The sequence below is a fragment of the Macrobrachium rosenbergii genome, chromosome 31 (assembly GCF_040412425.1).
Source record: "Macrobrachium rosenbergii isolate ZJJX-2024 chromosome 31, ASM4041242v1, whole genome shotgun sequence".
Lineage (NCBI taxonomy): Eukaryota > Metazoa > Arthropoda > Malacostraca > Decapoda > Palaemonidae > Macrobrachium > Macrobrachium rosenbergii.
In genome coordinates, this window is record NC_089771.1 from 19,283,775 (window position 1) to 19,306,139 (window position 22,365).

The 22,365-nt window shown below is 38.9% G+C and overlaps 1 long non-coding RNA gene across 1 annotated transcript; it reads right to left on the reverse strand.

The window, feature by feature from the left end:
• Positions 1 to 3,841: 3,841 nt before the first annotated feature.
• Positions 3,842 to 20,373, reverse strand: LOC136855394 (uncharacterized). The gene is made up of 2 exons (XR_010858017.1): positions 20,134 to 20,373; positions 3,842 to 8,344 (listed from the first exon to the last, which is right to left on the reverse strand). It is a non-coding gene; the product is annotated as an uncharacterized lncRNA (long non-coding RNA).
• Positions 20,374 to 22,365: the final 1,992 nt, after the last annotated feature.

Below are 22,365 nucleotides of genomic sequence, written 5' to 3' on the forward strand. Positions count from 1 at the left end.
GCTCATTACCTTGATTCCACCAAAGTGAGGCAACAAAAGTCATCTTTTCTATTTTTGTAGTGAAGTTACCTTTGCCAACACAACTGCCCAGGCAGTTACAAAAAGTACTTGAACTAGACAACTGAACAAAATTGTTAGGTATCATAGGGCTGGCCCAAAGAGTTTGTTCTCATAGGAAGGTGGTAATTAATCATATCCTGTAAATAACAGCATTTTACAAGCTCAACATTGCGGTAGACTGAAAATTGTAATTATTTTTTTGAAACTTCACAAAGGGTTTTGTGTCTGTGATTGGTAATTTACTGTCAGTAAAAATTTTTTGGACATACACTCAGAGTGCATTTAATTGTTAATGTTGCATTATATTCTCGAGAGACAGGAACTGGGTTATGAGTGGTGGGTACTAAGTAACAGCATGTTAAATAGGTGTGGCCAATTCTTAGACAGGATTATGCCACTTATACTTTTCTTACTTTGTGTATTGATGAATGCCACAACCCTACTTTGGATTTATTAAGATTTAATTGGCTGTTATCCTTTTCAACATTCTACAGACACTACAGCACATTCATTTGTTACAAACTTTTATGAAGATAATTAGCACCTGATAAGACTGAAATCAGTTCTGCTGTGAAAACAGCCAAGATTACATACTGTAATGAGAATTGAGTGTCCCATCAGGAGATATTGCCAATTTTGACTTCAGTTTATAAAAATGCATATTTTTAAAAGTTATTGCATAGATAAGGCTGAAACCAATTCTGCTGTGAATACAGCCCAAACTAAGTATTAAGAATTGGGCTTTCCTATCTGGAGATATTGCAGATTTTGACTCATTATATATTGCATAGTGTAGACCGTGTTCTGTATGTTCACAGAATGTCGTTTACGATGCTTTGGGCAGTAATTTTTTGCTCAGAGGTACATTTCAGATTTTATCCATCATCAAAGGGTGAAGTTCTATCGTTAGAAGGATCATTACACTAGATTCAAAACATTATCTTTGGTGGTAAGTGGTGGTGCTTGATTATAACTTCCTTCTAATCAAATTGCATTCAGGTAGATAAGCCACTTGGGTCTCTAGGTTGTTCAGTATCTATGGATGGCGTAATATGGGAAAGCACAGTAGCTGTAGTTGCAAGCCAAATAGTTACTAGATCATAAAGTTACCCCTTTTTAGTCTGTTTAGATTTGCTTGAAGAAAACTTGACAGCTCCTTTATTATGAAATTAAAGTTCCTCTGAGGATATCACCATTGCCTTTTATATTGAGAGTATATATCCTTCACCACAAGCTGAAACAGTCGTTGAGACTTGGTAACAAGGTACTGTAGGTAGCTTGAGGAAGTAAGGGCAAGAGGTAGTAACCCCTGACTCTCCACTTAACTGTTTCTTCGGCTAGCTTGGCAAGAGGATGCTCCAGCTCCCTCTTGCCTGTATGCTTATTGGATTCTTGGGATGTAGACGAGCAGCTTGCTACCATTGTCTTTTCATGTCCTTTATTTTGCTTTCTCTTATGTCTGGCATATTTTGTTTTTCTCTATGGAGAAGAAACATGACCAGTGCCTGTGAGGGGGTTGTGGCTGATTAAGAAAGGGTTTCCAGTGCCTGTGAGGGGGTTGTGGCTGATTAAGAAAGGGAAGTCCAGGTGTACTTCTGCTCACTCCTCATGGTAGGAGAGCATAAGTGCCAGTTCACTGCAGAGTGAACATCATATCAGGCAGGGCTAGCACCACTGTGCATGCCTACGTGGACATAAGGACTATCCCATCGCCCTTCCACCATGCACTCTCAGGCTTACATTTGGACAACCATGTGCTTCTCTCTCTCCCCCTGCACCAGGTCTGAAGACCAGGTGCAGGTTGCAGCTCAGAGTAGCCCTGCACCCAGCAGCTCTGTTGAGCAGCAATTGGGCAGGTAGGTGCAATCTGTTTGCTGTCTGGTCTCTGGCTGAGTTATATTTTTGTTTGAAATACACTCATATAAAGAAATAATTATTTCTTTGGATTCTATACAATTTTCATATTAGTCATCAGCTGCACATCACATCAAGAGTGGAAAAAAGGAAAGTGAACAGAGAAAGAGTACAGGTTCTCTTTTTCCGGCTACTTTGAACAGAGCTTGTAGGTATGGTTGGACATGCTGGGTTAAAAAAAAAAAACTATCAAACTGCCAATATTTAGTTCTTCATTGCACCAAACAAGCCCCCACTTCAACCAACTACTTGGCCATTAGCAGTGACAGGGGGTGGGGGGGTTATAGATCAGTGGTATTCTTTAAGGGATAGACTGAGCCCCGCAGGAACAAACCTACCCAGGGCTCTGCCCCATCACTGCCACACAGTCCCATCAGGTGACAGGCATCCCCCAGCCTGTGATAGCAAGAGGAATGCCAGCCTTGTCTTCCTCTTTTCTCCCATTAACTGAAGGTTCTCCAGCTTTTCCAATGGAGGTAGAATGATGCTGAACTCTTCCTGAGAGATTGGGAAGGCCTGGACTTTTCGCAACCCCAGGTCAGAGGCACAAAAATGCCCTCAAACCCTTGGTTGCAGTCACCGTTGAAAATGCGCTCAGCACTTGGAAGGCCACCATACTGCAACAGTGTCCAAAGCATCAGGCACCTTTCCTCCACTGTGACTGAACCTTGCTCTTTACAAAGAGCAAGTTGCTGTCCAACACTAATTCATTCTGTAGCTGGAGACTGCACCCAGGGGCTTCTTGAGCAAAGATAAGATACTCACCAACAGCTGGCCAGGAGCAGTCCCCTGGACCTAACAGCATGGGAAGACCAGTGAGAAGTGGACTCAGCAGCTGGAGTCACAGCACCAACAGAAAGTAAATTCTCTAAACCCCTCAAAGTGGAGGGTGGTGTGTTATCTCCTGACAAAGTAAAGGAAGTTTTCTTACTCCACTCCTGCTTCAAATTTTAGCCATTAAACTGATGACCAACCTTGACATTCCTCACAAGGTTAATCCTTAGAATATTTTCAGCCTCTGCAGAGCACAATATCTATGCAGATCACTATCATTGGGGGAGGATGACAAGCTGTGTACAGCAGATCAGTATACATGACATTAAAATACTTCCATTTATCAGACATGTTTTTCCAAGCCAGTGAACAATCCATTAAGTATATCTTAGTTTACCCACACCACTGAGCTGATTGACAGTTCTCCTAGGGCTGGCCCGAAGGATCAGATTTATTTTACTTGGCTAAGAATCAACTGGTTCCCTAGCAAAGGGACCTACAGCTTATTGTGGAATCCGAACCACATTATGACAAGAGATGAATTTCTATCACCAGAAATAAATTCCTCTAATTTTCATTGGCCGGCCGGAGAGTCGAACGCTGGGCCAACAGCGTGTTAGCCGAGAGCTCTACCCACCCCTCCAATGAAGAACTAACAATCCATTAAAAGACCCGTAACACCTCAAGTATAATATTTCTGATAAAGCATACATTAAGTCACACATGGGCATTCACAATCAAACTCAAATGCACAAAAATATAAAATATCACCAAAGGTGAAGAAAAGTGTTTGCAACAGCAAAATCATGTATGTACTGCACAACAGCAGTGTGAACTTGACAGAGGCCATAAGAGAAGTGGAGCCAGTCAGGCGAGTGCTGGGAACCCGCACCACTCACTCATAAATAGCTAGCTAACAAGTTCAGTAACTGACCCAGCTGGGGTTAAAAGGTAAATTCTGACTGTAAGGCAAAAGTTGTATACCTTGTTGGAAAAAATCATATTCTAAATTTTCTAAAACTTCACAAGAGGGCAGGGATACCCTATTATTGTCTATCAGTTGTATTTTGGAAATTGGTAAGAAAAAAAAAGCTTCATACTAAAATAAGTTATGTCCACAACAATGTGGATAACTTTTTTATTTTTTATTAAGTATAATCGACATCAACATCCAGTACAGGTTGTGTTGTAAGGGTAGACGACCTATTCAATACTAAATGCCCTTAAATAGCATAATGGTAATGTTTACTACTTCTGACTTGAGACAGGCAATAAAATTTATGAAGTTCCTTTGTACTTGAATAACACTGAAGTTTCACATGCAAGTTAGTTCTTTGGTTAGTATCTACTTATAAAACAATAAAAAGCACAACAAACTAAGAACTAAAAAATCCAAGCATCTCCCTACACTCTATCCCTTAAATCCTATGGATACAAATGGATCCAACCTGTGGCTTTGGTAATGTTTTAGCCATTGTTTTGTAAATATGTCCAATAGCAAAAACCCAACAATTCATCAAGCAACTTTTCCACCATACATTCCCTTGGCTAAGATTTTACCCTTCCCAGCACTTCAATTGCAGAAGACAGTTGCACCATTTGAATTACTGAGAAGAATATATACTGTCATCATAAATATAGTTTACATACCAAATTCCTAATATTAGAAAATTCAGTCATGCCCATGGTCGTTAGATTGTTAAAAACAACTGGTCAGCCTAAATTTTTAAACACTACCATGCCCATCTAAGAAATAGGGGAAAAATTGGCAACACATCCCATATCTGTGGAACTTTTGTGACTGCCACTTTCTTACAACTAATGCAAGGTATAGGCTCACTCATAGTGAATAATAACAAAAAGGAAATACCACACCTAAAAGTAAGACTGGCACATTATTCAACTCCATTGTGCAATCAAGAGGTACTAAACACTTCACAAGACAGGTGTTTACAACAGCAAACCATAGGCTCACAATTAAGACCAACTTCACCAACACATATACAATAAACTACATCTGAGAAGTAAACAAATTTGAAACAGGTTTTCAGTTTTTGTTTTGTTACAAAAGTGACAAAAACACAAAATAATAAACAGCAAAAATACAGGAACTACCAACAACTTCAAAAGTAACAAGAATAAATACATGACAGAGGACTAGTACTACAGAACATGTCTCCGCTACGTGTTACTTGGAAGAAAAACAATCATTCATGATCGTAACCAAAAGCAATAAAATTTGAACATAAGAAAGTTCCTTTCGTAAACCTATAAAATAAGCTTGATTCATTTGCAATTACACCCACTAACAAATACACACAGGATAATTATTGCACTAATGATCTAGAACCAAAAAACAATTGCAAGTGTCTGGCTTATTGGAATGCTACTCACCTGAACAATAAATTGGCTTGAAGCCTATGGAAAGTGAGTTTTCAAGGTCCTCTAAATGTTTTAGCATTTCAGAGAACCTTTAAGTGGTCCCCACATATTTTTCTCTTTACTTTAAAAACAAACTCAATGTGAGCAAGCATGACTGACACTTAACCAGTAATACAGTACGCACAATTACATGAAAGTTGAGGAAATAAATTATGTTAAGAAAGACCAGCAGTAAAACCATTCTCACCTAACCAGCAAAGGTTACATAATACAGACACATATGTGAAAATTCTTAACCACACAAGTTAACACTACAAAAAAAAATTACCTCTATATGTGTGTTATTATCCCACCTTTCACCAATCAGCAACAATTTACAATGTCACCAACAACTTTACTCACTATGTCATGGAAGATTATGAACTCTCAAGAACCCATAAAAATCTTACAAAAATAAAATCAAAGCATAAAATGTTTAATATTGCACTGAGTGCTGGTTACTGAGCACTTCATCACCAGTAAGATCAATGACTCGGCATTTAACACAAAAAATATATATTTCCATTCAGATGAATTTTACTACAGATTATAAACCCAATATTTTCTTCCATTTTAAAAACTATATCAGTAGGTGTATGTCAATACATCTTCAGTTATTTTTAATTCATAACTGTCTTTATAAGAGATGAACATTTCAGACAACAATGTGCTGGGTTAATATTTATCCAGTGAGCAATTAATATAAATGATTAAACTAAATAGGTCAATGCTGTCTGTTGACCAATTTCTGATCAGAAATTTAAGGAAAGCAACTACAATAGGTTTCTATTCTGACAAGTATTATTTGGTGCTTAATTTATTTAAGTAGTTTAACCAGATCGCTAAGTTCCTCGTTGGACGGGTCATTATAGTTCTTGGCTAGCACTCTGCTGGGCCCGCGGTCGAGTCTCCGCCCAGCCAATGTAGGTCCCGTTGCTAGGTAACCAACTGGTTCTTAGCCACGTAAAATAAGTCTAATCCTTCGAGCCAGCCCTAGGAGAGCTGTTAATCAGCTCAGTGGTCTGGTTAAGCTAAAGTATACTTAACTTAACCAGACCACTGAGCAAATTTGTTTATTTTGGCCCAATGGATCTGCATTTACTCAAGGTAGCATCTTTACACCAAAACCATTTAAAGTTACAACACAATATAGTGTTTTATATAATAGGCAGTACTGTATTTTGCATAATGAGCAAGGAAATAAATGTGAGCAATCAAAGGAATTTGAACGTCTCAATTAAAAACAACTGAAGACAAGAAACGACAGACAGTATATAATAAAGAAAAAAAAATTTATGAAATTCTCAAGTTACTTAAGACACCATCACCATTATTACCCGATGGTTTCTCCAGCTAAGTGAAAATTAATCATTAAAAAAAATGACACCCTCAGATTTAAAATAAAATTAAATTACAATAATTTTTCATTGGTTAACACTGCAAGCACCACATACAAAAATAGCTGTCTTGTTATCTACAACGTTGACTTAAGGAAAAGGTTCAGATCATTATTTCTTTTACTTTAAAACCAACTTTTATTCAGAATATTCCACACAAAATCTTGTAAACCAGAATTATTTCACATCACAGCTTAACCTCATTTATTCACCCTTTTCTATATGATGCAATTTATTTATATCTTTTACATTCAAGTACCGCTCTCTTCTTGTAATGACTCTGTTTTATAATTCAGCTTTGCTTTTTTTTTATCTTGTGTAATTTAATTATATACAGTAAATAGAACAGGTCAAGATGCTACAGCTAGAAGAATGTGCCAAATTTATTTTTTTTTAAATGTAGCAAATTTTGTTACACCAAACATCACCTATCAGGGAGATGGATGCTTGTAGAAATTTATGAATTGTGAACAACCAAATTTCCAAGTGGCCCAGTGTTCTTTAGATAACTTATCTGACGTCTCTATCTTTACTGCAAACTAGCCTTTAAGTCTTTATAGCAAAACTTAAGCAATGATAATAAACCTCATACAAAGAGCCTTCATGTTACTGTTAAACAGAACTTCAGTCCAGTACATACTTCAAAATAGCTTTTGTTGCACAAATAACAAAAGGGAAAGAACAATCTGTTAAAGTGAAAGGAAAGGACGGTTATGAAAACTTTGCTGGTCCTAATTAAAACATGATTAAAATATTTTTAGCTAATAGAGCTGGTTTACTGTCAGTCATGTTATACCCACATTAGAATTTAACTCAAAAATACAAAAATAAGGACAACACAGAATATTACTCTATACATGTTGCTCTGACCTATAAAATTCCAGATACACCAACAGATCAAGGAGCACACAGAGTATGCCCATGAAAACTTGTACAATCATTAAAGTCTAAATACTGTATGACCAATGTCCAAAAAGACCCTGATTAAAGTTGTAGAACAATCACATTTTTCCCATAAGTTTGTAGTCACCATCAAACTTAATGATTACAACCTGATGAAGACGCTGTGTTTTGTGACTCAGCATTGTCACCTTCACCTCTAGGCACACTGTGAATTGCAGTCTGGACAGCTTCACTAGCAGGTTGTCGTGATGACACTAATGTCATTGCCTGAGTTAACCACTGAGCTGCATATAAGCCATCGTAAACATGTCTAGCCAGGTGCTGCGTCAAAACAGGCAACGATGTAAACTCTAAGCCACACGCACCACACTGCTGAGGAGTTCGTGTAGCATCGGCTCTGTTAGTATTTTCAGGGTGGCCACTAGAACTTTTTCCAATCTCTCTGCAACCCAGCTTACGGTGTCTGTTAAGACGAGCACTCGGTTTGGTATGAACTGTAAGTGGACCTAAGTTAAGAGCCTGCACAGCCTGCGATAACACATCGTCTGCACTTGCTTGAGGAAGAGGAGGTACGCGCATTGAATCCACCGGACAGTTTCCTCTGAAAGACTCGCTTGAGATGGGATCGCCACTTTTTACACGAGTATTGCACATTTTAGCTTGTTCAAACTTAGCACTTTTTCTGGAAACTTGAGACCCTATTGAAGTATCCACAGGATGAGTTTCTTCATTTGCCCCACAAGCCTTCTGTAATTTATAATTTCCTTTCTTGGCTGAACTTCTGTTTGGTTTGTCAGCAGCAATGCAGTTCCTGCCACCTGAATTTGTGACTTCAATAAGGGGTGACATCTTGCTTACGATGTACTCATTATCTCCTGAAAATACAAAAAAAAATTATCAGTAGTGAAAAATCTACATGTAAGTAAACACTGACCATATACTTTTAAAACTTTAAACTCTGAGTTGTAAAATAATTCCAAGTTGACAGGGGTAAAGGTCACTCAGGAGCATCAGTGGCAGGTCACTGCACTGGTGCACAATGTCCTTGAGACCAAACATACATACATGTAATCAATGCCCAATTCCCCTCCCTACCCAAGCTAGGGCTAAGGAGAATCAGGCTGTGGCTGCTGATGACTCAGCAGGTACACCAATGTTTATCAATCTGCTAGCAAGATCTCTTTGTGAAACATAATGCCCCATATGAACTCATCTGAAAAGGTTTCATTAGAGGAATATAAATGCAAAGCATATCTCTCAGCCTTCACAAGTTATAGCTAACTTCAAAGTCATACAGTATACAAAATATTTAAGTATGCCAAGACACTGATGGACTCCTAGGTACAGCTACGCATGAAGACCTAAGTATGATGTAGAAGTTGCAGTAGCCACTGTAACAGACACATTATGGAGAGAGACCATCTTCCTTTCACACACATCTATGCTTGATAGCCAAGTGTGACCAAGTCTCTCCAACTGTGTAAGAGCAGTTGCAATTTCAGGTAACAAAAAGACAGACACACAAGAACATGGACCCATACACACCATACACGATGGTCTACTTTTATACAGCATAGGAGATGTTGTGATGACAAGAGTTACAGATACACTGGTGGATATACAAATGGGTAACCTCCCTTTATGAGGATCTTTGCATGATAGTCTGCCTTTATACTAAGTTTGACTAAGGTCCCTCCAATCCTGTGGGTAATCTTGACAAGCTACACTTGCACATGCACATGATCTCCCTTTGTGCACATTTATGCAAAAGGGTCTACCTTTGTACATAGTATTAAGTATTTTGACAATGTCTGGTTAAACAGTGTAATGATAATGTACCAAGGTAGATTGAGATCCTATCAACTTGTCTGATAAATCTTTAGCTGCACAGAAGTACTTGTGGTGATAAGGTAAGCGTCATGACAGTGAAACGGAGAGCCAAGCAGACAAGTAATTTCCCTTACTGTACAATCTATGTATGATGACCTCTATACCAAGTTTAGATTGAGATCCTTTCAATCATGTAAGAAAGGCTTCATTAATACAAGGCAAATGAAGGTGTGCTAATGGACAAACAGATAATCATCCCTCCTGCACAACTATGCATGATGGTCTACCATGGTACCAAGTTTGAGGGAAATCCCTTTACCTGTGTAGGATCTATTATGACGTGGTAAGCACGATAGACAGACGATCTCTCTTCTTGCTCTTCTGTGGATAGTAGTTTACATACACACCAAGGTCCCCTCAACCAAGTAGGAGTTGTGATGATTTCATGACAACCCCTGGACCTGAACTTATTGAACCAAACATCAGTTTCATAATTCTGTAAACTAAAAATCAAACTATAAAAAACATCTCAACCCTTTCTTAGGTGAACTTTATTAAAATCCAGCATCACCAAATTTACTTAAACTTCTGTTACTGTACTTCCTTATCACCTACCAATCATCTTATAAACAACCATATGAACTAAGAGCTACTTCACACAGCCTTTGATCCTAGTCTTCAGTTGACATTAATCTACCTGATACTTACTGTCCTGAGCTACTTACCACCTTCTTTCCATTCAAATAATGAACAAAAATCCCCGGTAACCTGAACAATTAGGGCAGACAACATTTCCCTATTATTTCTTTTTTTGATAATGCTAAAGGTACTTTTTCTGAAACTCAATAGTTTATAATTTTTCAAATACTGTACCATACAGTACATTTCCAGATACACAAACAACATACATTAATACTGTGCACATTGAAAAGGGCAGTATAAAGGATAATTGCATCAAATTCACACTGATTTGTGACTTGTTTCCTCTAATGCTCTCTAAGGTTGCTAAAAAGTTTACCTTTATTACGGCCATAAACAGGGTATAAAAGTCCCATTAGTTTGGAAAATGACTAAACAGTGTTCATAAAAAATTCATGTTCATTCCAAAAGTCACATGCAGTTATCCTACACATTCTGAATGGTTTACAACCTGAGTGCTTTCAAGAACACTATCTTAGTGAGTGATGCAGCTCACTAGCTGGTTAAAAGCATCGCAGACTGAGATAACTGTGCTGGTGAGACAGATCTACTATTGTACAATATACTAAGATACTACCTCTAACTATCACAGAGAAGAGAGATATCAGCTGTCATGACATGATTTATATTTGGTTTATATCTGTATCCCTAATTTATGAATACTGTACTGTACTGTGAAGAGTATTTCCAAAGTGTTGGTATACTTTTTCGTTTATATCTATGCATGATATTATACAGTAATCTAAAATAGCCTCCAGAAGGTTTAAGTGATCCCCAGTAGTGAAGATATGTAACATATTAACTACGTTGAGAAGATTAAAGTGCTGAAAAATGACAAATTTAAATTATTTTGTATTTTACACAGCTAACAAACCTGCGGTCTTAATGTTAGGATAAATCTGGCGCCAGCTGGAAACCGGTGAAAATAAAGACAAATTTTGTTTAAGCAAGGAACTGGTGGCATCTGTCATGGAGGTGAGATGGGAAGCAGCCAGCGACCTTATATCAACGTCTCAGTTTTCTTCCAGCCAATTGTTGAAAGAGGGGTAGCTAGAGGTGGGTAGTAAATGTTAAGACTGCAGGTTTGTTAGCTATGAAAAATACAAATTAATTTAAATTTGTCATCTGTTCATACACAGAACAAACTTGGGTATTAACATTTGGATAGACTCACTCTTAGTGGGCGGTAAGAGAATCCTGAACTGACTGGAGGTTCGGCACACCCGGTCATACTCCCTGGTAAGAGAATTCAAAAGAAGGAGACCTAAGCCTCTGATCTGTTAGATGTATGGGTATCCAACAGTCAGATTACTAGGCTAAGTCCAATGCAGAAATTCATTGCATTAGAGGAAGTTAAAGAGCTATATCTGTTCAGGTAACAAACTAAGGTAGCCACCTATTCATGTTAGTTACCATTCCTCTCTCTCCTTGCTAGAAAGAGGAAGGGTTTGCTACTGCTAGGTATCTTCATGTAGAATAAAAATAAACTTAACAGTAAGGCTACTTCACTCACCTGTATCTGGCCTCTGCCAGCGTATGATGGAACCATCTTCTTAATGCCCGTAGGTAGAGAGGAAAGGAAAAATGGGGAAGGAAAAGAGGCCAGTCATCTCAGTCATCCTCACTTTCATACCATCATCTTAGGGAAGTTACAAAACTGTCCTCCTGAGGGCACTGGATGAGCTGCACAACTTGTGGAGCAGCCACCACCGGGCCAAGGGAAAAAGTGTACAAGGACCTGTGGGCAATGTCCCTCAGGTAGAAGGAAGTGAACGTGGTTTGGCGGAGCCAAGAACCAATATTCAGGATACTATGAACAGATAAGTTCTTCTTGAATGCCAAGGAGGAGCTTAGTTCTCTAATGTCATGTGCTCTTGCATGCACAGTATCGGCAGTTGAAAATGATGATGAGGAGTAGGCATGCCTAATCACTTCACGAAGCAATAACAAAATAGTATTCTTGGACACTTCTTTCTTGATCCAGCCTGTGCTAACAAAAAGTCTTTGGCATTCCGGTCTGAGATATCGAGTCCTTTTTAGATAGCAACGCAGTGCTCTGACAGGACAAAGGACAAAGAAGCCAAGGCTATAAGGAAAACCATCCTGAGGGTCAAGTTCCTGTCTGATGACCAATGCAGTGTTTGTATGGGTCTCGAGTGAGACTACTTAGCTAGCACCAGTCAGATCCCAGGTAGGTTTCAGTTCTCTAGGAGAACAAGACTGTTCAAAACGTTGGAGCAGCATAGAGGTTTCCCAAGACAAAGTTAGGGCCACGTCTTTCAAATGAAGAACCATTCCCAATGCAGCCCTGTAGCCCTTAATACCAGAAACAGAAAGGTGTTTTTGTGTTCTGAGGAACATCAGAAAATCAGCTATCCGCTGAATACAGGTTCAGTGGAGAGGAAACCTGGTAGCGACGCAATCACGTGGGAGCCCCATTCTCCTGATACGGTTGGAGATCTTTGCGGTAACCATACATCTGTGTTGGTGCTCTGCTAGAAAAGCCTTTTGCTTGCAGGAGATCCTGGATAGTCTCCAACTGTGAAGAGATAGGGATGTTACCAATTGATGGTGTCATTCTACATGAGGTTGACAGAGAATATTGTGCCAAGCGGGTATTTCTCTTGGACCCACTGAGAGCAGAGTTAGAAGATCAGGAAACCATTCTGCTTGAGGCCATAAAGGAGCTACAAGGTTCATCCTGAGATTCTGGGAAATCATCACTGTTTAGGACATGATGGATCAGGCAAAAGGGGGCGAAAGGCATAGACATCTAGGTTGTCCCAAGGATGTTGAAGGGTGTCCTCTGCCACGGCGAAGAGATCGGAAGTACTGAACAACAGACCTCTAGCTTCCTGTTGAACTGTCGTGAAGAGGTCTATCATTGGTCTCCCCCAGAGATGAAAAAGCCTGTCTGCCACCTCCTGATGCGGAGACCACTCCGTCTCTAGAACCTGTCCCCGACAACTTGGTTGGTCAGCCACTACATTCCTCTTGCCTGGAATGTACCTGGCCATGAGGTCCACTGAGTTGTTGATAGCCCTTAGCTTTCAAGTGCAGGTCACCAGAAAATCATAAAAAGGTAAGGTTAGCTACTCTGAACAAAATTTTGAACAAGTGACTGATGAGTGATAACACTCAGCATTGCTTATGTTTGCCCAACAAGATGTACGGAAACACAGGAGAAGCAGTTGTTGATTCTTTAGCATCAGTCCAGTCTCAAAGATGTTGGGCAATAAAGGATCACTGTTCTCTGAATCTAGATACATACCTCCCAAAGACCAATTAGGTATGTGCGATGGCCATTCAAATTTAACTTGGTAAACTCATTCAGCCAGACTAAGTGTGGGGTTTATCTAACTCCAAATTTCCAGCTTGTAAGGAGGAGGGAGGGGGGTTATGTTTGTTTTTAATATTTCAATATATGGTAATCCTCCTATAATGTATGTACATACAGTTATGAAATACTGTTTATATAAAGTGTATACATAAATTTAGGAAATATGGGAAAAGATGTGAGAATAACCACAGCAAACCATGCATGATCATCATGCCCCATTTTTTAAAAATTTTTCCTTTGCATAGTATTTCTATCTCCATTTTTACTCGTACCAAGCTGATTACCTGTTGTATATCATTTTTGCAACAGTGTGCATTTGCCTGTTTCTCAGTTTTAACAAACATGGCCACCATACACAATACATTCTCAAGAACGTAATTCCCTGATTTCTTTTGTGTAATTTCCAAAACTAATTTCCTAAGTCTGCTCTAATTCTTAGCCCTACACTAGCTGGATGCCAAAGCAGGTCTAGTTCACTGTCTTGAGATGCCACCACACGTGTGGAAGTAACCAACATCCTTAAGACCATTATTAATCTTTGGAGGGAGGCCATCATCTCCTATGTTATGTCCAGCAGGTGTAGAAAAAACACAATAACCATAGACATTTAAGTTGCCATTCCACTTTGGGAATCCATTACTGTCCAGTCTTGGAGGCTGACTAGGCCTATTGTTGAGGCCACTGTTATGGAGGTGAATAAGGATAGGCCTAAGTCTCACCTCTTTTACCACGAACCACAGCCCCTGCATACCCCCTGTTCAGTGCCTTAAATAGGCTTGCAACTGGATCTCAATTGTCTGTCAACAAAGTCCCTTCTGTTTCTATGTATATTCACTTGTAAAAACATATGTAAGTTTTTTAAACATGCCATTCTTACTCTTATGGTAATTACAGTAAATTTTTACTAGTTTAAAAATAAATGTAATTTATACATGTTTTGTCAAATATAAATTTCTTATAAGTTTCAATCTTTAAGAAGAATGAGTGTTTGCTCCTAAAATGAAGGGCACTGACCTTTCTTCTTTAATTGAAAAGAGTTATCTATGCTCATGAGGAACTTCAAACAGTTTTTCCCACCTCAGAACTTTCAGCCACCAGAGTGAGATGTGACTTGTCCTCCACAGCCTAACTCAGGCACTGTATGAGCCCTTGAACCAAAGCTATACACTCAAGATTTTTTGTGCTAGCCTTAGCCTTGCCTCGGCAAAATGTATTGCAAGTTAAATGTCCTATCTTGTCTTATCCAAATGATACAAGTACTTTATGGTTCCCTCCCACCCAGACTTTTGTTTGTGGAGATCCAGACAAGATGCTTTGGTATCCAATGCAAGCTTTGTGGTACTACTCGAGACAGACCTGACCTCTAGGGCTTTGTGAAGCACTCAAATGAAAGTACACCTCCTGTGAGGGGAACAGTTTTACAGTCAAAAGTGAGAACTCATGAAATCAGGGGCATTGGCCCATCCTTAGCATTTCAGAGGTTCTTCTTGGTCTTTCAGATAATGATGGTGTTTAGATATGTGAGATTACCTTTACCTCATTCTACCTCAGGGTCATTAAGTCCTTGGACATCATCTACTTACGACCAGTGGTGGCTGATCAACAGGTTGACTAGTCATTCAAGCTCCCCTCAAACAAAAAAGCATTATGCCTCGTACTCATTACCCCGAGAACATAATACTTGAGGTCAAATGGATGACTGGCTGGCTTCTCTCTTTTCCTTCTACCTTTATGTTTCCTCCTCTCCAAAGCAGCAGTCAGGCCAAGTATGTGCTGGACTAGGTTCCCAATCCAGGTAAGCTACAAAATTGAGCATCTTTAGATCCTTGGCTCATAAGATGCGGCTCCCTCTGCTCTCCCTCTTAACAAAGAGGGTAGGGGGTGTGGCAGAACTATCATCTGAACCCAACAGTTTATGATTGACCCAGATATTAGCTGCCTTCCAACTTGTGCTAGCCTATCTGTAGGTTAACAACTGGTGTCCTGATGACTGTCCAAGATAGTTCAGACATCTGATTCTAGCTAAGGACCCTATTAATCTTGCAACCATGTGCCTTAATGTTTAGGCTATGGAAATTGTAGGTCCCCTGCTTCCAATCATGACCAGGAACTTTGCATATTGAGGTGGAGATTCAACCCCAGTCAGTTGACAGGCTACCCTAGGCAATGAGTCAACTTTGTAAAAGGCAATGGCCTGTATTCCTTTAAGAACAAATACCAAATATTCACAGTAATTTGTATTGTTCTTAGGTATACAAAACTGAGTCTTTTATCATAATCCCACCTCAATCACCCATCATGGTCCTTGAAGGTGGTTAACCAGCAGTAGGTGAGTGAGGGGGTCGGAGAACTGTCAACTGACTAAATAAACAGCATTCACTTTTTTATGCAACATGTGGGATAGATTAAAACTGGGATTTTGGGTTTGTATATCATGCAAATTATCATAAGTTTGCAATTTATTTCTATGAGAATAGAAACCTTCACCTTTTATATGGATTCTTGCCTTGAGTGGGTGGTACTGCGCAAAGACGTGACTGGTGCTTTTCTTAAAACCAGAAATGTCGTGACTGGTGCTTTTCTTAAAACCAGAAATGTCAGCTTCCCAGTAACACATTTGAGCAAAAGAAGGATGACTCTTGTAATCACCTGTACATTCTGGCATGTGATCCCTTGTTTGTAAAGTAGAACTCGAGTTTCCCATGTGGGACAGAAAACCTGTTCATATTATGTGAAATCCATGATAATCATGCATTTACCAGCTCCCCTTGTAAAAAGAAGGATGAAGGGAGTCATATCTGCTGACTATAAGTTGCCAGTGAGAGTACAGCCCTTGACAACTGGGCAGAAGATAGGTAGATAAAGGTACAATATACTAGTTACTCTTCTTTCATTGGCCCTTCCACCACCATGAACCTTAGGCGAGATGTTCTGTCCTAGCAGAGCTCTGGGAGCATCACAACATGCTGAGTAGCTACCCCAGGTCCTAAGCAGAAAGTATCAAAGAATTGTGGGTAACATCACTAAGGAAGAAAGAGGGAAGTTGTGTTATCACTGCCACACAACTGGCCTCAATGCCTATGACACTGATATGTTCGTAATGAACACTATGAACAGATCAATGCCTGACTTCTTGAGCCCTCACCCTCATCCTCACTCGTGACTCACACTCCCACTTGAGAGCGATTCCACACATTTATCATCCAAGATATGGATTGCTCATCATGACCTTTTATATTATAATTATCTAACCTTTAGTAAATTATGATTACCTAGTAACTGCCACTTAAAACAAAATTTAAGTGAACATTAAACTACCGTATTACCTTATGGGACATGCACAAAATTTAGTGCTTGCTTTGGTTACCATGGCCTAAGCTCTTAATGTATAGCGACACCATAAATATTTTTGTGGTGTGCATATGCAGCAAGATAATCCTATCCTGAGAATATCTTGTACAGTACTCTCACCCTGGTTACTTGCTTCATCTAGGCTAGGTTAAGCTAGGCTAAATTACCTAGGCTTTCGGACTCTTCTAATTAAGGTACGGTAAACATTTGCAAGGGTAGAGTACTAGGGTGAGGTACATCAGGGCAGGATGTATTAGTCAGGCTAAAGAGGGCAATCTGCCCTGATAGGTTAAAACACTGAATACTACATGAGGTTTGGTTGGTTAGAGTAGGTTAAGGGACAAGACAAGGGTAGATTTTAGCCTCTAACACAACTAGGCTATACTTTTTCAATTATTTTCAGTAAGTGTAGTTGAAGCTACTGGCCTTTTACCAGCTGGAAAATTTCTCTTTGCTAAGAAATCCCTCAATACACAACAACAAAACACTATTGAATTTATTTTTAGATGTATTACTAATAGAAATAATCAAAATTAACACTATCCCATTGTGGTAGAAACTAAAATAATTCAAAAAATTCACAATAGGACTCAGTTGGAAAGTATTTAACAATTTCTGAATCATTATCTATGATCCAGCAACACCAAACAATGCATTCTGAGTTAGAAGTTGAGGAAATATGGCAAGACTGCAGAGTCTGGGTGATCTACTATAAAAATTTTTGTGCAGAACATGGTTATCAAGAATTCTGGGAAATTGGAGAAACCTTAAAATAAGCATTTAAGTTCTTGATCCCTTTCTGAAGTTGGACCATGTATACGTAGCACACTTAAAACTGAAAACAGAAAGGAAAGAGTTGACATTTCCATGTATAGAAATAAATCCTTCCCTTTCTATAAGTTTAAAGCATTTTGAAACATTCAAATCAACTAAAATACTTATCAGTAATGCCAACTGCATGAACCATATATTTTTTAGCTGTCTATATTGTGGTTTATGTGCTGTATTTCTAATTATATTGGTGGTGTAAAAGCCTTCATTTTTGTGTTTTATTTTTCCCCATATCCAACAATTACGCAAGATCTAAATAAGAAACCAGGGATTTTGAGCAGAGAGAGAGAGAGAAAAAAAAAAGTGCTATGCTTATGTCAATAGTAAGCACCAAAATTTTTTAAAGCAAGAAAATATATCAAGGACATTTAGAAATATGCATCCTAACCTAACCTTGAGTGCTAGGTCCTTAATGGCCATGGGGACTTTGCCCCTCATCTAACCTAACCTGACCTAGTGTGTCATCAAAATCATTGCAGAAAATACAGGGATGTATCCTAACCTCACCAAGGACACCAGGTCATTCACCCCCTAGAAACCACACCCCCTAACCATCACACCATGGCCTAGAGTTCCACAGAAAATGAATTACAGAGATTCACCTCAACCTAGCCTTGCAAACCAGGTCCAAACTGGCAATAAGGGCACTCCAACTTCCCCCAGCATTGCGCAGAGTACATTCCTTCTTACCTTGAGGTTGGGAAGTACACAGCTAGAGGGGACACATTTTTTTCCTATCTTAACCCCAAATTTTGTTCAGTGGAAAAAAGGCATTTGGTGAATGTAAACGAGATGGCTGCACGAAGATATTGTTTATTAACATAATTTTTTGACTGAAGAATATGGAAATAGGTGTTTATAATGCAGTACGGGTGAGATAATTTGAGGAATTTAACATCTTTTGTTCATATTTTTACCTTCATTCCCAAGGTATTGGTACCAGGCACGGTGCCCTGCAGAAAATTCTGTCATGTTTAGTGCCAGCCCATCGGGGAAGAATGTAAAAACACACACTGGATAAATATATCATTATCTTGGTATATTTCTCAGATTATCTCACATGTACTGCATTATATACATTCTTTTCTATATCGTTTCATAGAAAACTTATGTTAATAAATGATATCTTCATGCGCCCATCTCCTTAACTTTTACTGAAGCATTTATCAGCGGAAGAGATTACTTATTTCCTGATGAATACAGTGTACTGTTAAATCTTATACAGTACAGTATAATATATTAAATGAAACTTTTAACCCACAAGGCAACCACTTGTGAAAACTGGGCATCATCAGTAAACAACTGGGTACTTTGGAGTTAAAGTTACTTTAGTTTTAAGTGGTTGAAAATAACTGGTAATTATTACAGGCATCTATCATCTCCCAATTCTGGCAAATGTCCAAGAACTTTTGGAATAAACTTCAAAATAATAATGACATCCTTGGAAATGAGGCAAGCCTTCATATTTTTATCAGTAAATACCAAACATTATTTTCCTGCCCCTCACCTCTATTCTCAGTAATAAAAAAAAAAAAAAAAAAAAATGAACATCAACAATTTTTTACATTAAATTCAGCACTGACCCAATGCTGAAAATACCAACTTGATTTGTTAGTCTCCTCACAAAGATAAACAGCCAAATCTGGAAGGAGACCGCAGCACCATTGTTTTACATGACAGTATTGGCTATCAGGCTTAAAGGTAATCACATGATAGCAGTCAGCAATTGCTTTTGGACATAACAGCAAAAAAAATCTGCATGTTCATTGATTCACTGATACCAGCTTAGCCATGGCTGCTATCAAGGTGGGCCATAAGACCTGAGTTTTATATCAGGCCAACAATCAAGGTACTGGTAGCCTACTCACAAAATTTACACCAGACAAATGCTGTCAGCCTAAAAACGTACAGGCTTTAACTACAAACACGCAAAACTAACCTTTTCTGTCTACTAAACAATTTGACGATTAGCCTGAAGTATCCTTTACCAAATCTTTTTTAAAGTCCAACAACACACCCGATGCCAGTCAGACAAGATGTGCTCCCCACAATGATCCAGAAAAGTCTGACAGCCCTCAACCCTTTGCCCACAGCAATAGTCTATTTAGACTAGGGGGGGGGTTACAGTAACCCCTTCAACCCGTTCCCCCCAAAATCCCCCTAATCAAGGGTACTGTCAAACCTCAACCGTGGCTGGGGGGAGGGCTAGCCTACCATACACACAGCCTGACCTTTCAATATGATTTGCATATTCACAAACCGAAAGGGGGAAAGAACCTCTCTCTTTCCTCCCCAGCCCATCTTTTCAAAACGAGGGCCTCCCCTACACACGGAGCCTTAAGGAACCGTGAGGGATTTTTTTTTTCCCTCGTGCGCATTCATAGGACGCTTAATATATGCATCGAGATCCTTTACACGAGTTACCTGGACCCGACCCCTTCCTTCACGGCCATCCCCTCCCCTGCTATTTGCATAGGCCAACCCTCCGATGTGTATGCATACGCAAGTAGCATTTAAACCCTCTCTGCTCGCGATGGTCGCCTTACGCAAAAAAAAAAAAGAAAAAAAAATACCCGGAGACCGTTTACGTTAAATGGGCAACGGGTAACGTACCTACAAGCTCTGAGGCTCTTCCGATTTCTGTAAATGAGCTGGGCTGTGAATAAACGGTGAATATTCATGGCGGGCGTATGAGTTGCCCTCAGTCCACCATCAGCAGCGTCTGGTCTGGTTGTTGTTGTCACCCATTGGCCCAGAAGGAGGAGAGGATGGAGGAGGATGGGGGGGGGGGGAGGAGGAACAACGCTCTCCGGGTTCTTCTTCCTCTGCTCGTCGTCAATCCCTCCTGCCTGCAAGTCCTCTTCTTTTTCCGGGTATTATCCTACTCCTTTTGTACCTTTGAGCATAATTGCTGTTTTTCTCTACGTAATTAAAATGCGTTTGCGTATACTCATTTCATTCTTGATTCAGTGATTTTTCGGAAGATACACAATACTTGTACTGTATATGTACTGTACATGTACTATATGTATGTATGCACTATATATATATATATATATATATATATATATATATATATATATATATATAAATGAAAAAGAGCACGTTAAAGAAGATTATATATATATATATATATATATATATATATATATATATATATATATATATATATAATATATATATATATATATATATATATATATATATATATATATATATATATATATATATCTGTTATTATATACACACATATATATATATACATATATATATATATATATATATATATATATATATATATATATATATATATATATATATATATATATATAATTATTTCAACTCTTCAACAGTTGGGCTGCAACCAAGACATTGGTCACTGCCACATCCCATTTGCACTACCGGATTGTGTGAGAGCCGTGTGCAGAAAACTTCCACAACATTAGCTGCTGTATATACCTACTCAGAAGGCTCATCAGTATCGTGTCAAACATCCCCACACATATGGCATATACTCTTGTGCTTTCCGTTTATAAAAGCTTCCCCTTTCAAATACCTGTTCCGGACTTCTGTCTAGGACTTTCTAGATCTTCGTCTCCCATTTCTTCTACAACTTTCGAACTTTAGTTTTTTTCTCAAGTCTTTCGACCTCCATTTTCATAGAACAAATCATCTCAAAACACTCCTTTTTACCTATGATAACCAAATAACCGTTGCTATAAACCTCCCCATTTCTCGCCATTTCGATTCTTACGCCACATATTTTTTATATTAAATCCTTAACGTTTTAGTTAGGCATATACCCTGCTACAGCGAATCAATTGTGAAATTTAGGCCATAGACCTAAGCGCCGGAGCACTTTCGGCCAGTCAGTAATTAAGACAGAAAAGAGGGAGTTAGGGTTTTTGGATCACAAGATGAAGAGATCCAGAAAATAAATGAGATGGCGCACAAAGGGTGGAGCTTAGAGAAAATTCCACGTTTGTACTAAGAAGTAATAGTTAGTGAGGCTTGACAGCAAGATGAAGGAAAGGATGCAGGAATGGATATAAAGTGAAATGCTTAAAAAGTGGATACCACAGCAAATACACTTAAGCAATGCCTGCAGTTCACCTCGTGATGTGCACTAACAACCACTAACCCTGACGGGGTTTTCCCGTTAGAGGAAGAGTCAATAGTAATTGTTTCTTTAGAAAGGTAAAAGTTCAAATTAAACATACAAATATTTGTTTGAGAAATTCCTATGAAAAATTCCTATACTTTTGTGTATTAATGATGATATTACATTATTTGGAAATCTATAAAAATTCGTTTTATATACGCGGTACAACTTCGATACATCGCCTGTGAGAAGCAAGATAAGAAATTTCGCTGGTACCGGCTTTAGATATTTGCCGTCAGCTCAAATAATTCAGACTATAGTATGTGCTTTACAGCAGAGGACAGGCAGTTGCTTGCAGCAACACGGAGACAATTAAAAGTAACATAAGATAATGTGCTTATATTTCTTTAGTTACAACAAACCTATGAATGCAAATTTGCATGTGCTTATCATTGGAGCAGCTCCGTAGGGGTGACCCCAGGGAAAGAACGAGGCGACGGCCACGACTACCCATTGCAGATAACTACATTAGCTGCTTCTTATATCTACACAGAGGGCTTACTTGCAGAGCACTGGGTCCCCCAACACATTGCTCTATTCATTTTAGTTTTCTGTACATGAAAACTATCGTGCCGGCTTTGTCTGTCCGTCCGCACTTTTTTCTGTCCGCCCTCAAATCTTAAAAACTACTGAGGCTAGAGAGCTGCAAATTGGTAAGTTGATCATCCACCCTCCAATCATCA